At 40.4% G+C, this 12,688-nt stretch overlaps 2 long non-coding RNA genes across 31 annotated transcripts in view; both read right to left on the bottom strand.

The window, feature by feature from the left end:
- Positions 1-221: 221 nt before the first annotated feature.
- On the bottom strand, positions 222-1,732 carry LOC134285811 (uncharacterized). The gene is made up of 3 exons (XR_009996722.1): positions 1,353-1,732; positions 1,251-1,285; positions 222-350 (listed from the first exon to the last, which is right to left on the bottom strand). It is a non-coding gene; the product is annotated as an uncharacterized LOC134285811 (long non-coding RNA).
- A 147-nt stretch (positions 1,733-1,879) lies between these two features.
- The window catches only part of LOC134285810 (uncharacterized), a 36,437-nt gene continuing 25,628 nt past the window's right edge, over positions 1,880-12,688 (bottom strand). For 22 of the 30 annotated variants that reach the window (XR_009996713.1, XR_009996688.1, XR_009996716.1 and 19 more), the window contains 17 exons: positions 11,569-12,644; positions 11,117-11,508; positions 8,467-11,049; positions 8,241-8,409; positions 7,425-8,040; positions 7,190-7,367; positions 6,325-7,127; positions 5,390-5,785; positions 5,156-5,327; positions 4,578-5,091; positions 4,340-4,508; positions 3,664-4,133; positions 3,434-3,605; positions 2,692-3,368; positions 2,461-2,638; positions 2,265-2,405; positions 1,880-2,207 (listed from right to left, as the gene is read on the bottom strand). This is a non-coding gene — a long non-coding RNA (uncharacterized LOC134285810). Of the gene's footprint in view, positions 2,208-2,264; positions 2,406-2,460; positions 2,639-2,691; positions 3,369-3,433; positions 3,606-3,663; positions 4,134-4,339; positions 4,509-4,577; positions 5,092-5,155; positions 5,328-5,389; positions 5,786-6,324; positions 7,128-7,189; positions 7,373-7,424; positions 8,041-8,240; positions 8,410-8,466; positions 11,050-11,116; positions 11,509-11,568; positions 12,645-12,688 lie in introns of all 30 variants that reach the window. The other 8 variants (XR_009996689.1, XR_009996704.1, XR_009996699.1 and 5 more) reach the window with 8 other exon arrangements.

The raw sequence follows: 12,688 nt of genomic DNA, 5'->3' as shown, positions 1-12,688 counted from the left end.
AGATGCTTTCGATGGATGCATTTTCGCTCGAGTCCTTGATCTGCCGAAGGCGATTGATCTGAAAATAGGAGTTCCGTGATTCTATCACGTGCCTAAGGTAAGACTGATAAAAACATGACGTACGTATCTCCTACGTGTAAGAGCGCAACTGCGAACGGTTTCTTCCAAGCGCTCAATGTCGTTGTCAGATTCAATGGGAAATCGGAATCCTGGAATGTTTTCCGCTACTTTGGAAACTGCTACCGGAACTGGCTGACGGACATTTTCTGAGGACCTGCATTGCGCTGCACTAAGGGCAGATTTCTTTTTCGGCTTTACATTCCAACGGACGTTTGAAATGGTAATTGTGCCTGGGAAATTATAAGAATTAGGTACGGGAAAAGTTATACTAATGTTAGGTAATGAAATATTCATAAATTGCAGTGATTTTCCAGAGATTAAAACTTAGTTGTGATAAATCAAAGACGGCATGTGGATCGGTTTGCGGAAATAAAAGTTTTGTGGTAGGTGCTTGACGTTTGTTTGCTGGAACAAACATAAGTTGAATTATTATCACATTCTTCCTGAGTTATCCAGAATGTGTGACTAAGCTGTGCAAAGATGAAATCTAAGAGCTGTAGGGTGCAGGCACCGGTTTTGGCCAGTCTAAGGGAAATCATTTTTATAAAAATAACCAATAATCCTATGAAAACAACCAATGCGTCAAAAGAAAGGTTTCAATAAATATTTTGAAGGAAAAATGCAGAAATCATGCCAATACTTGATTTTTGTATTAAAAGTGGCACTGGCCAAAATAGAAGCTCTGCCGCAGTTTTGGCCATATTCTTAAGTTTGGTTTCTATTTTGGCCAATCACGTGTATTTCTTATGGGAGTGGCCAAATTAGAAGCACCCTGGCCAAAATAGATATATGGGAGCAGATTTTTTAAGGAAATATATTTTTTTCTTCCAGTTTTTAATCAAAATGTGTGGTTTTCACAGCTGTAATCATCATATTGTATTAGGATCTACTAGTAAAAAATAAATTTACGCCGATTTAGATCACAACAGGCTCAATACCGCACTATGGCCAAAACTCCGGACTGGTCAAAACTGAAGCTTCTACCCTATCGGTAATCTTTATTACAAATCATCTTCTTCCAAATAAATACAATCTTCTGTCATTTCCCGCTCTCGCTTCCGGTTTTTATAGCGACGAAATCTATTACGACCGTGAACGTTGCGAATCACCTTGCACAACATTAGACGAACCTCATCTTTCGTAACTCCGTAATCCATCCAGGATTCTGCAAAAACAAGAATTTCAAGACTTAGATATGCAACTTTAGCGATTTCGAATTGCTGCAGACGAACCCAAGAAGCAGTTAGTAAAAATGTCGTAGTTCTTCATCGCCCGTTTTTTGGCTCGACAACTGTTGCTGAATCCATTATAATTGTACTCGGTGAGGCTTTCGTCGTAAAAGAACATCTTGAAGATGCTTTCGATAGACGCATTTTCACTCGAGTCCTTAATCTGCCGAAGGCAATCGATCTGAAAATATGGCTTTCAATTGAATCACGTGCTTACGGTAAGACTGATTAAAACACAACATACGTATCTTCTACGTGTAAGAGTACAGCTGCGGACGGTTTCTTCCAAGCGCTCAATATCGTTGTCAGATTCAATGGGAAATCGAAAACCTGGAATACTTTCAGCTACTTTGGAGACTATTCTCGAATCCGGCTGACGGACATGTTCGGAGGACCTGCGCTGCGTTGCACTAGGGGCAGATTTCTTTTTTGGCTTTACAATCCAACGGACGTTTGAGATGGTGGTTGTGCCTGGGAAATTATAAGAATTGATTTCGAGAAAAGTTGAACTAATGTTAGTTGATGAAATATTCATAAACTGCAGTGAATTTTCAGAGATTAAAACATAGTTGTGATAAATTAAAAGATTTATTGTTGAAAAAAAAAATGCATTACAGTCTTCCTTCTGTTGTCATTAGTGTGCTATTACTGTTCAATGAAATTCCATGCAGACAGTTATGAAGTATTACACAAAAGCGACAATTGAACAGTGCAGTACTAGATTGCATAGCATTAACGATGATTTTTTAATTCGACATGTTGATTAGCCATGATAATACTAATGTACTTGTAGCATTCTACAACTGCAATAGCCACTCCAAATAATGTACCAGACATTTCAGGGAATCGTTGCAATTTCTGTAAAAAAAAATCGAAGACATTAAACTTTAGACACACGATTCAATTTGCACTTACCAAACGAGTTTTGTAGCCTCTTTTTCTTCTGTATCCGATTTTTATACTGTCGATTTCGTTTTCGTCTGTTAATATTTTTAATAATTTCTGTCAACATGGCACGAATCATATCGTCGGTGATTCCAAATTCTCGCCAAGCCACTAAAAGACACATAACAGTAAGTGTTATGTGCTGATTGATACAAAATGTACATACCAGCGAAGCAGTCCCTAAAGATGGCGTAACTTTTCATTGCTCGCTTCTGAACGCCCGGCGCAGTGCTAATTCCATTATAATTATAGTTGGCTAGAGCTTCGTCGTAGAACACCGACTGAAAAATGCATCGTATTGGTGTGTGGAGATCATTGGCCCTCAAATCTCGCAGGAATGCAATCTAGAAATAAAACTTATGTTGCACATTGGCTTGGTAATCCGATGAAAGCTTACATAATTGTCCCATTTGTACATGTCACTACGGACGGCAACTTCTAGCCGTTCGATATCGCCCTCAGATCGAATCGGAAACCGGAATCCCGGTACACCAGTGTGCTCCATAGCTGCGGCCAACAGTGCCTTGGTATCGCTGCGGCTGATATTTGGGTTTTTGAGGCGCAAACGCCATGCTGAAAAGAGTTGAATTTATTATTATTTCAATTTTTGAGTAAATCAACTGCGATGCAATCTAATAGGGCAGTGATTTAAACTTCGTGGCAAAAATTGAAATAATTGTATGAGTTTAATTGAGCCTTAACAAAAATGTGTAGTACTAGATTTTGTACAGTCACATTATAAAAGAAAATATCGATTCAAATTTGGAAGAATTCTTGTACGTTTTGATTGATATTTGAAAAATTGCTCTTCCACTAAACCATTCGGTACACAATAATATTAATAAGTTTTTATTTCTCAAATAAGCATCAGTTTAACAGATGCGAGCATTATGTATCATTTTCGATCGCTTGCCCAGCACAGTTTTCATCCGCGGGGTCATTTCTTGTCTCCTCTAGTACTTCGCTGGTTCTTGCGGAAGCGAGCCCCTCGTTTTCTATTGTTAACCAATGTGATCGCATTGCATAAATACTGTCGAAGCTCTTCTATCGAGTAGGATTCCCCACCCCAAGCTTCTGCAAAGTGAAAAAAAAAACTTGTAAATGAAGAAGCCATATCAACCACTACAGCTAAAACCAACCAACAATGCACTCAGCGAAGATTTTGTAATCCTTCATAGCTTTTTTCTGTGTTCCGGAAAAGTTGCATCGCCCGCTGTAGTTGTAGTCCAGCAGTGCTGCGTCGCTGAATAACTTCAGGAAGGCGAACGATGGTTTCTCGACCAGTCGACGTGCTTTCCGTAGCAGTTCAATCTGAAAAACGAATTATTTACTTGAAATGACGTACTAGATGCGATCGAAATAAACTTACATATTGTCGTCGAATGGTGGTGCTTGTGCGAACGCTGCGCTCGAGATCTTCAATATCTTCGGCCGTTTTCAACGGAAATCTGAAACCAGGCACGTACCGGAACATAGGATTTTCCGCTTCATCGTTCGATTCGTCGTCATCATTTACCGCGAATTTGAACGATCGCCTATTCAACCGGATTTCACCCTTTTTGGTTCGAGGGCTACGGGTTTCAGCTATATAGAACACATCTGTAACAAGCAATGAACGAGGTTAGGTGATCTCTGATTCGACTAAAAATTATCATTCAAATGCGACACACATTGCATTGGATTTCAATGGATTTTATTCGACAAAATATCACATTTCAGAGGTGGATTTTTTCTTATCGTAAAAGGTTTTTGCCAACCGGCGCTTTCGGATGCGATGAATAGCTTGTTTGATGTTCTCCTCCAGCGTTTTGATGTCCATTTCCTGTGTTTCCCAAGCAGCTGCGAAATGAGAAGCACTAATCAGTTTTAAAGCGAATTTACACATTGAAGCGACATAATGAGCTAGTACGTCAATAGTTTCACGCATTGTGCCATCTACATGGAGGCCATTCCGATTCGGATGCTTTGAAAGTAGACGTTCTGTCTTTAGACGCTTTGTCAGTAAACCAAAAATGACGTATTATAAAATACTTCAACAACTTTACCTAACATGCATCCGTTGAAAATTGAGTAATTTTTCATCGCTTTCTTTGGAAATTTTGATATCCGACATCCACTCCAGGTATAGGCTTCCATAGAGCCTGAACCAAAAATCATTGGGAAGCAATCCACCAGATCTATATGTTTCGGTTTTTTGGCTTTCAACAGTTGAATCTAAAAATTGAGGTCGAAATATCTCATTAATTACCAAAATCTAGTACTGCAAAAATGGTGTACACTCACATATTGTCTCTTTATGGTGGCACTCGAGTCCACTGCCGCTTCCAGCCTTTCCACATCGGCTTCCGTTGTCAGTGGAAACACAAAACCATCCACCATCGACCGTCCACTTGCGTTATTTTTTGTCTCCCGGCGTTGACTAAAAAGGACATCCAGTTGCGCCAGTTCTAGCTTCAATTGTTCAAAATCCTTATGTGACGTAGCTCCAGTGGATGGACCTTTCACTGTAACGTTAAAATTATTTGCGTTACTAGGTTTCTGATACAGCTTTCTAGTACTGCATGTTAGAGAGAATGAAAATTTAGAATATGTAGTTCTTTTTTCAGAAAGTTTTATTGATCACTGTATTTTTAAGATTTCTGTTTTGGATTCTCCTTTAGGAGCCACTTCTGAATGAGTTCCGATCGTTTTCGGCGGTTTCGGTTGGACAATTGTCGTCTCTCGCTGAGGCTAACTGTCACCGATTTCAATAGCTCGGTCAGTTTGGAAATCGTCAGACCTTGTGGCACCCAGGCTTCTGTGGAAAATATGTATTGTTACAATGAAATTGTTAGGTAGCTGTTATTAGATGAATGCATTACCAAGTAAACAGTGCGTGAAAATGTCGTATCCAATCATATCCTTCTTATTAGTATGTTCATTCCCGTCTACTGTAACGCAGTAGTTGTAAAGCGAGAGATCACTGAATAGTTCACTCACATACTTCGCAAACGAACTGGGTTGGTACTCTCCTAGGGATTTCAAATGTTTTATCTATAAAGTAAAAAAAAAATCACAGGTAAATCTTTGCCGAAAGAAGCACGTCAGTCACGAACATATTGCCGGCGAACCATAGGATCCATCTTGACTGCAGCCTCGAGCCGATCAACGTCTTCCTCGCAGAATAACGGAAAGCTGAACCCGGTCACACCCGTGGAAGAAGCCTCGTGCAAGTCTTCCTTGATAACTACCACATCTGGAACGAAACGGTTTTGAATTAATATGCACAACATTTTCCTATTTTTTAACATAGCAACTGTAAAAATTTTAAAAACACAAATATTCAAACAATCAATTGAGCATTTATTCATTATGTTTGTCACAAAACTGCTGGATGCGCTTCCGTTGGTTATAATTGTTGGACCGCCGACGACCGGCAATCTTCGTGATCACCTTGGTCATGATGTCCGAGAGGATGTCCATCGAAGTAACTCCGTGTCGTTGCCAAGCCTCTGAAATTCAAGATATTATCGAATCAGCATAGAACAGATAAAGAAAACCTTCTTGCACATAATCTAGTACTTCGGCCTTGACTTCGTTGAAGAGATTCAGGACACGAGAAAATGTCGTTCCCACGTGGGTAACTAGAGACAGTGCATATGAAACATCTGACAGGTAACAGATACAGACAGAAATGTTCCAATTTTATCACTCTCCTTTTCAAACAAATGGAAACAGATAGATAACAAATATTTTGATACAAAGTACATACACAACAAATAATTGTCTTCAACATTTTCAACGCTGCAAATAACACCTACAATAAGCATCTTGAAGAACAAAGATAAACATTAATGTAGCAGAAAATTAATTCAAATTGATGGTCTGGCACGCAGAGGGTGTGATAAAATCGGAACATTGCTGTATTATCATTGGTGAGTTCAATCCATATTGATTTTATCTTCACTTTTCTTCATATCTCAGAAAACTTTTCTTGAACCAGAATGTGCGAGAAGTCGTTGATTTCCCGAAAGAGTCCTCTCACTCTTACCAAGCATACAGTAGGAGAAGATGTCCATAGTTTTCATTGCCTTGCGTGGAAACTTTGGATTCTTGTACCCATTCCACGCATACGGAGCCATCGCTTCATCGGTGAAGAACTTGCCGAAACATTCTACAATGTCCATGTGGCGAGGTTTCCGCTCGGTCAGATAGGCTACGTACTGGCGGCGTATATTTCTGGATGAGCGGACAGCTTCCTCTAGTCGTTCCACCTCGTCCGAGGTGTACACTGGAAAGGAAAATCCTTCAACCGAAACTTTCCGCTGCGGTTGTTCGGGTCGTTTGAACGGCTTCAGGTACCTCAACAGCTCTTGTTTACGCTTTGCCAGGTTGGGCCGAAATGTATCTGGAAGTATGCGAGTGTGTCAGATAGCAGATAGTCAGCTGTATGATAAATAAATAATAGATTATTTCTAGAATTTTATTATATCAAAGCTGGTTAAAGAGTTCTCTGCAATTTTATTCAACTATCGATATTCATAGGCGGTGGTACACCTTTCGACGCGTATAAATGTGGCAGTAAAATAAATCAAAATTATATGTCAATCTAGTACTACAGTTCAACCTATAAAATGCAATCGTAGAACGTATAGTTATCTTGCATGAAGAAGCTGGAGAAGGTTCGTCATAAAAAAATCATCCAATATAATATCTACTCTTGTACTTCAACAATCGTGTACTTCTTTTTCAGGGACTGTTTTTTGGTGTACCGACGTCGATTTATATGATAAACTGCTTTCTTAATCTGCTCGACAAGTGTTTCGTTATCGAGTCCGTGACTTTCCCATGCATCTGGAATAGATCAAAACCAATGTTCATCATGATTCTAGTACTGCCACTAGTTACAAACCTACCAATCATACAACCGTAGAATATATCATACTTCTGCATGCCTTTCTTTGGCGTTCGTGGATACTGTGCCCTATCCAGACCGTGCCAGTTGTAGTTGGTCATGGCTTCGTCGGTGAAGTACTTGTTGAACACCTGCCCGACGCCCTGGCGAAGCGGTTTTGTGACGCTCAGATATTCGACCTGAACTGGGAATTGCTAAAGTAAATTCCAATATGAAGTTGTATAAGACTAACTCACATATTGAGCTCGAATGTCACTATTGCAGCGTACCGCAGCTTCCAGCCGTTCGATGTCCTCTTCGCGACTAATGGGAAACATAAATCCGGTGACCTTGGGCTTATTACTTGCTCCGGCAGCTTTGTTGAGCATTTGATATTCTTCATCCAACTGTTTCAGCTCCTTGCGAAGTGATCGTACCTTGCTCAAATCGTCCTCACCATCTATGGTCAAAGGGCCCTCGTTGATGCGTTGTGCCAAACGTTCCATTTCCAACTTCATCAGAATCATTTTTGGAGCTACGTCAACAGTTCCTGTTCAATCAAGAGTTGGTTCAAATTGTTAGCGAAGAAACATTATTTTTAAACTAAACCGACAACAATATTCATTCTAGTACGTCAAAGAACATCGCAGTTAATCATTCACTTCTTCTCATTTTTATTGTATGTACTTAAATTCTGAAAGCAAGACATCCCGTTCCACACTAATCACTCAGAACCCTTGTCGCTGCTGATTCGTTGTAGCGTCTTCTTCGCTCGGAATGTGCGTTGCCGCATACGGTTCCGGCTCTGTTTGATGGCCATTACCAGCTGCTTGGTCAATGCGTCCATATCCAATCCTTCTCCTTCGAAGGCTTCTGCAATATTTTCATAACAAAAAAATACTTAAATTAATAACTCCATCTAATAAGGCCTTCAGAGAATCATAAAATAAAAATTCTTCGTAAGTCAGCAACACATCGTTTCGACATACACATATATCCAAATGTTTGAGAAAATTTCTTACCAGAACTTAAGTCTACAATTCTAGTACTACACTATGAAAATATCCACTCACCCAAAAAGCATTCCGAAAAAATGGTGTACGCCTTCATCGAATGCTTAGATTTTCCGGAAGCATGCGAACCATGATAGTTGTAGGCAATAAGGGCCTCATCGGAAAACACCATTGGTAGAAACTGTATTAGATTCATCGGCGCTGGCTTTTTGTTGATAAGATAGTTCACCTGTTGTCGAAGAATAGAATTTGAACTCATGCACATTATAATATCAATTGAACCTACATATTGGCACCGGACATACGGATCGTTTCGTACCTCCGCCTCCAAGCGTTCAATTTCCTCCTGCTCGGTCAGAGGGAACTCGAATCCCGGAACGGAAGATGGCTTACAGTCCGGAGCGTTCTCCATTTTCGGTAGAGTCCCCGTAAGCACATTCAGATCGCGTTGCAAGTACTCAATCTGCGAAGAAACTGGATTTTCTCCGTGTTGAACAAACTCTCCGGACACCTTTTTGAGGTAGTAGAGTCGTTTCTGTAGCTTCATGATCTTGTGCACTGGAACGAAAAGTCAAGGAGAGGTTTTAGTGAAGTGTCATGCTACGATTCGTAAGATGAAGTAATAGAATGTGGACAGTTAAAAATGTTGGTTGATTCATTCATTATATTTTCATTTTAGTTATTCCGCAACGATTGGGATTGGGAGATTCTTTGACGGTATCCTTCTGGAGCATGGTGCTCAAATCTCGATCGGTGAAATCGATCAGCATTCCGATAGTTCTAGGGTTTCGAGCCGGATGGTTGTGATTGGCGTTCAGTACATCACAAGTTTTGTCTCGGTTCAGGCGTATTCGAGCTTTGCATTTGAGCATGTTTTTCCTGTCGCAGACCCATTTGCTTGATTTTTCCGCCGTGTAGGACCTTGTGTAGAAGTGTCCGTTGTAGAACAGCTTCAGCGAGTTTCGGTTGCCGATCTGGAACAGAGCTTTACCTGAAAATGATAGGAACTCTGTTAGTTTTGAAAAGTATTGATAAAAAGGAATCACAATCAGAAATAACTATCGATAGTAGCTGGATATTTTAAATTTTTATTCATTTAGTTCTTTATATCGTGACTGGAATCAAAACACGCTTCACAGATCCACTGCCCACCGGGGCATCCCGAGCAGTAGGTAATAATTTTGTTCAACTTCTTCTTGTACTCCGGATCCTGCATGGAACGAATACAGCTCACACAAAAACCTTTGACGCGTGTCCTCTTCAGCAGTACTAGAGCATGGCCGTTCGATAGCTGCTTGACGATATTGTCTTTGGAAATTGTACTGTTGTCCAGCCTGAGCAGTTGATCCGGATCGGCGCTTACCACGGTCGGACGTTCAGATGAGGCATTCATTGCAGGAACGGATTTCAACGGAGATGGCGGTTTTGTACGCTTGACTTTGATCTTTTTCAATATGAGCGGCATTGTCGAAATCGACAGAAGTTTCCCTGGAGGAATACAAATGTAACGTTAGTATAAAGTTGTGTAGTACTAGAACGCAAGATCATATTAATGGTATGGTAGAAAAACAATGAAGATTATTGTTTGCAAAAATGTAATGTATTGTTCTTGTAATTATTATTAAGTAAATTCCAATGTGGCCTCATAGCAAAGAGTAAAACGGTAAATTTTAATGAGCGTTAGATCCCGTTGTTTCCTGCAAAAATAAAAATAATCAGAATTAAATTCCTTGAAAGTTCTTCAGTACAGAAAATCTTACCTTCCAAATTGGCAAATCGGAAGTGAAAACGCTTCCCTTCACGAAGGGCTCATGGTTATGGTCCTGGCGAACCACGATCAACTCCTTGCCTCGCGTTTTCAATGTAGCTCTACATTTATGCTTACGATAGCCCGTGCACCTCCAGTAGACAATGTTGCCTGTCCCGTGAGCCGCCGTTTTGGAAAAGGTGTACTTATCATACACAAGATTTCCACGATAGTTATAGCTATAGGGATGAGGTTCCGCTTCGTCTGGTACTACGGCAATCACCTGTATCAATGAGATAGGTTCTGAAAGACGAAACTCCGTCACATTCTACAGTCACACTTTTTTTTAGAGTTGTTATTGACATTAACAATCCAGCAAGGTCATCTAGCAACAGAAACTTTTATTCAACCCAGTCAAGTTCAACCAAGTCACACTGATCCAGTGCAACAAGAGATTTCTCGCGCTTCCTCTCTTGCATCAACTGCTTCAAAGCTCCTCGTTTACGCCTGGCCAACATTCGATCGTGATTGTGTTCGTGCTCTATCGACTCGAATAGCTCCTGGTGAGTACGAACCCTAGACCGACAGCCAAGTGACTTGAACTGCACGCACCGCCAGTAGACCTTGCCGCCCTTGCAGCTATGGCGAGTGTACGGAAATCCCTGCACCATCAACTGCAGGGAGCCTTTGAGGCTGATTGAGTACTCCGCCGAACCGTAACAGTGTCCTATAATAGTTCAAAAGTTGATTATTTTGTTGCTACTGGAATATACATTGAGCTGTATAGTTGTACTAGATTGTAATTCCAGGTCAATAAAGCCAGTCAAATTGTTCTAAATTATATATATGGGTTGTACTAGATTACTAGCCAAAATAGGTTTGTAGTGATGAACTACTTGAGTCCATTGTAACAATATAATTCCAAAAAGTAGTACTAGATTACATGCCAAGGAACTGTGAATTTATTGTTCTTCTTTTTTCATTATTGATAGCTCATTATAACCTTTCAACCACCCTCGTGGCCTCCTCTCAGTTATAATGTCGTGATTATGCGTCGAACGCACAATTTCATACATTGGGTCGCCGTACTTTGAAATGCGTTCGATAATTCTGGCCTTGCATCTGAAAACATAAGACCAAACCGATGAGCATTTCGTATTTTTATCGATTCTATTACGACGAAACTTACTTGAGAGGCTTTGCCTGACCGCATCGCCAGCTGGTGGACCCTTTCCGTTCCTTTTCCATCTCGAATGAGTGTCCGAAGTAGCAGATCTGTCGACGACCTCGACGGCTTGTAGTGTACGTCACCATCCCTAGAATGCAGATCGATATTTTTCATTAGTAGATACATAGATTTCATCGGACGTTACCGAAAAACTGTAAACAAAAACGAAAATGAAAACACGACTTATTTCGCTTTTAGCTAACTGTTGCTGAGATACTAGAAGTAGCGCATAATTTTATTTTAATGAACGTTTCTCTTTACGCTCGATTACAAGCGGATGATTGTGAAAGTGTTTGATGACGATTTTCTTTTGGCCACTGCGATCCCGGACGGCATTGGCGCGAGCTTTGCAGCTAAAAGAAACCAAAGATTGTAAAGGCATATTACATGCAGTACTAGAATCTAGAGCGTACCTAAGTGTACGGTGTTGACAATATCTCCATGAGGTAACACTGTTGCGTACTTTATCCCTGGAGAAGGCGAATCCATCCAGCATTAGCAATGGAGTTCCACGATTACTAATCGTATATTGGACGTATGGTTTGGTTCCATTTTCTGTCGAAAGGAGAATCAGGCCAGAGACAAGCAGGAGATAAATGAAACGAATGCACGACAAAGATTAGTTCATCCGTGTGTAACATTGAGAAACGAACTGAAATGAAAATAATACACACGTGTTCTAGTACTACAATATAACATTATTTTTCATCGAATTTCTCTTTGGTAATCTTTTTACGGATATTTAAAATGACATATTATCATTTACTGAGCAACCCCTTGTCAGAGATCTCATGGTACTGCGTAATTTCTTCATCGTTTTTCATATTGTTTTTTAGAGAGCCATATTTGCGTCGTTCGGAGATGTGATTATGTTCTCCTCGGCGAACTAGATTTGCATCGTTCGGTGGAAGCGGCATGCGAACGCGAGCTCGGCACCTAAACGCCAAAATTAAAGCACCCAAAGAAAAGTCACAAATCATGCCAAAGTTTCACTTACTTAAGCGCAAAATACTGCGAGCATCGCCAAAAGGTAGAACCGTTGCGTGCTTTTTCCTTGAAGAAAGAGAACCCATCCAGTAACAGCACCAGGGTGCCTTTGTTACTCAATGAATACTGAACGTTTGGTTTTCTTACTGCTTCTGAGGCGTCATGGAAACAATATGCAACTATAAACGAGACAAAAAGTAGGTCAAAATAGATAAGTAGAGGTGAAACCACCAACAAATCTATTGCTTCAATCAGATTATAATCAAACAATTCATTATTATCGTGTAGTATTTATTTATCCAATACAGTTTTCTAGACTGCTGGTGAAAAGACTCCACCCAATCTCATTCGTCGCTCATCGCGCTCTTTCTTGCGTTGTTCCAGCAGAGCCTTCAAGGCACCGCTTTTCCGACGTTCAGTAATTATCCCGTGATTGTGTTCGCCTCGGATCGAGAGCACCTTGCGATCTTTCCCACGAGATGTCGTCGCGCGAACTTTACAGCTGATAGAAAAAATAAACAAAAATATAAAATTATTGGATTTGAA

The sequence above is a fragment of the Aedes albopictus genome, chromosome 1, assembly GCF_035046485.1.
Source record: "Aedes albopictus strain Foshan chromosome 1, AalbF5, whole genome shotgun sequence".
In the NCBI taxonomy this organism is placed as follows: domain Eukaryota; kingdom Metazoa; phylum Arthropoda; class Insecta; order Diptera; family Culicidae; genus Aedes; species Aedes albopictus.
The sequence above is the reverse complement of the archived record's forward strand: the minus strand, read 5'-3'. Positions and strand labels throughout refer to the sequence as shown.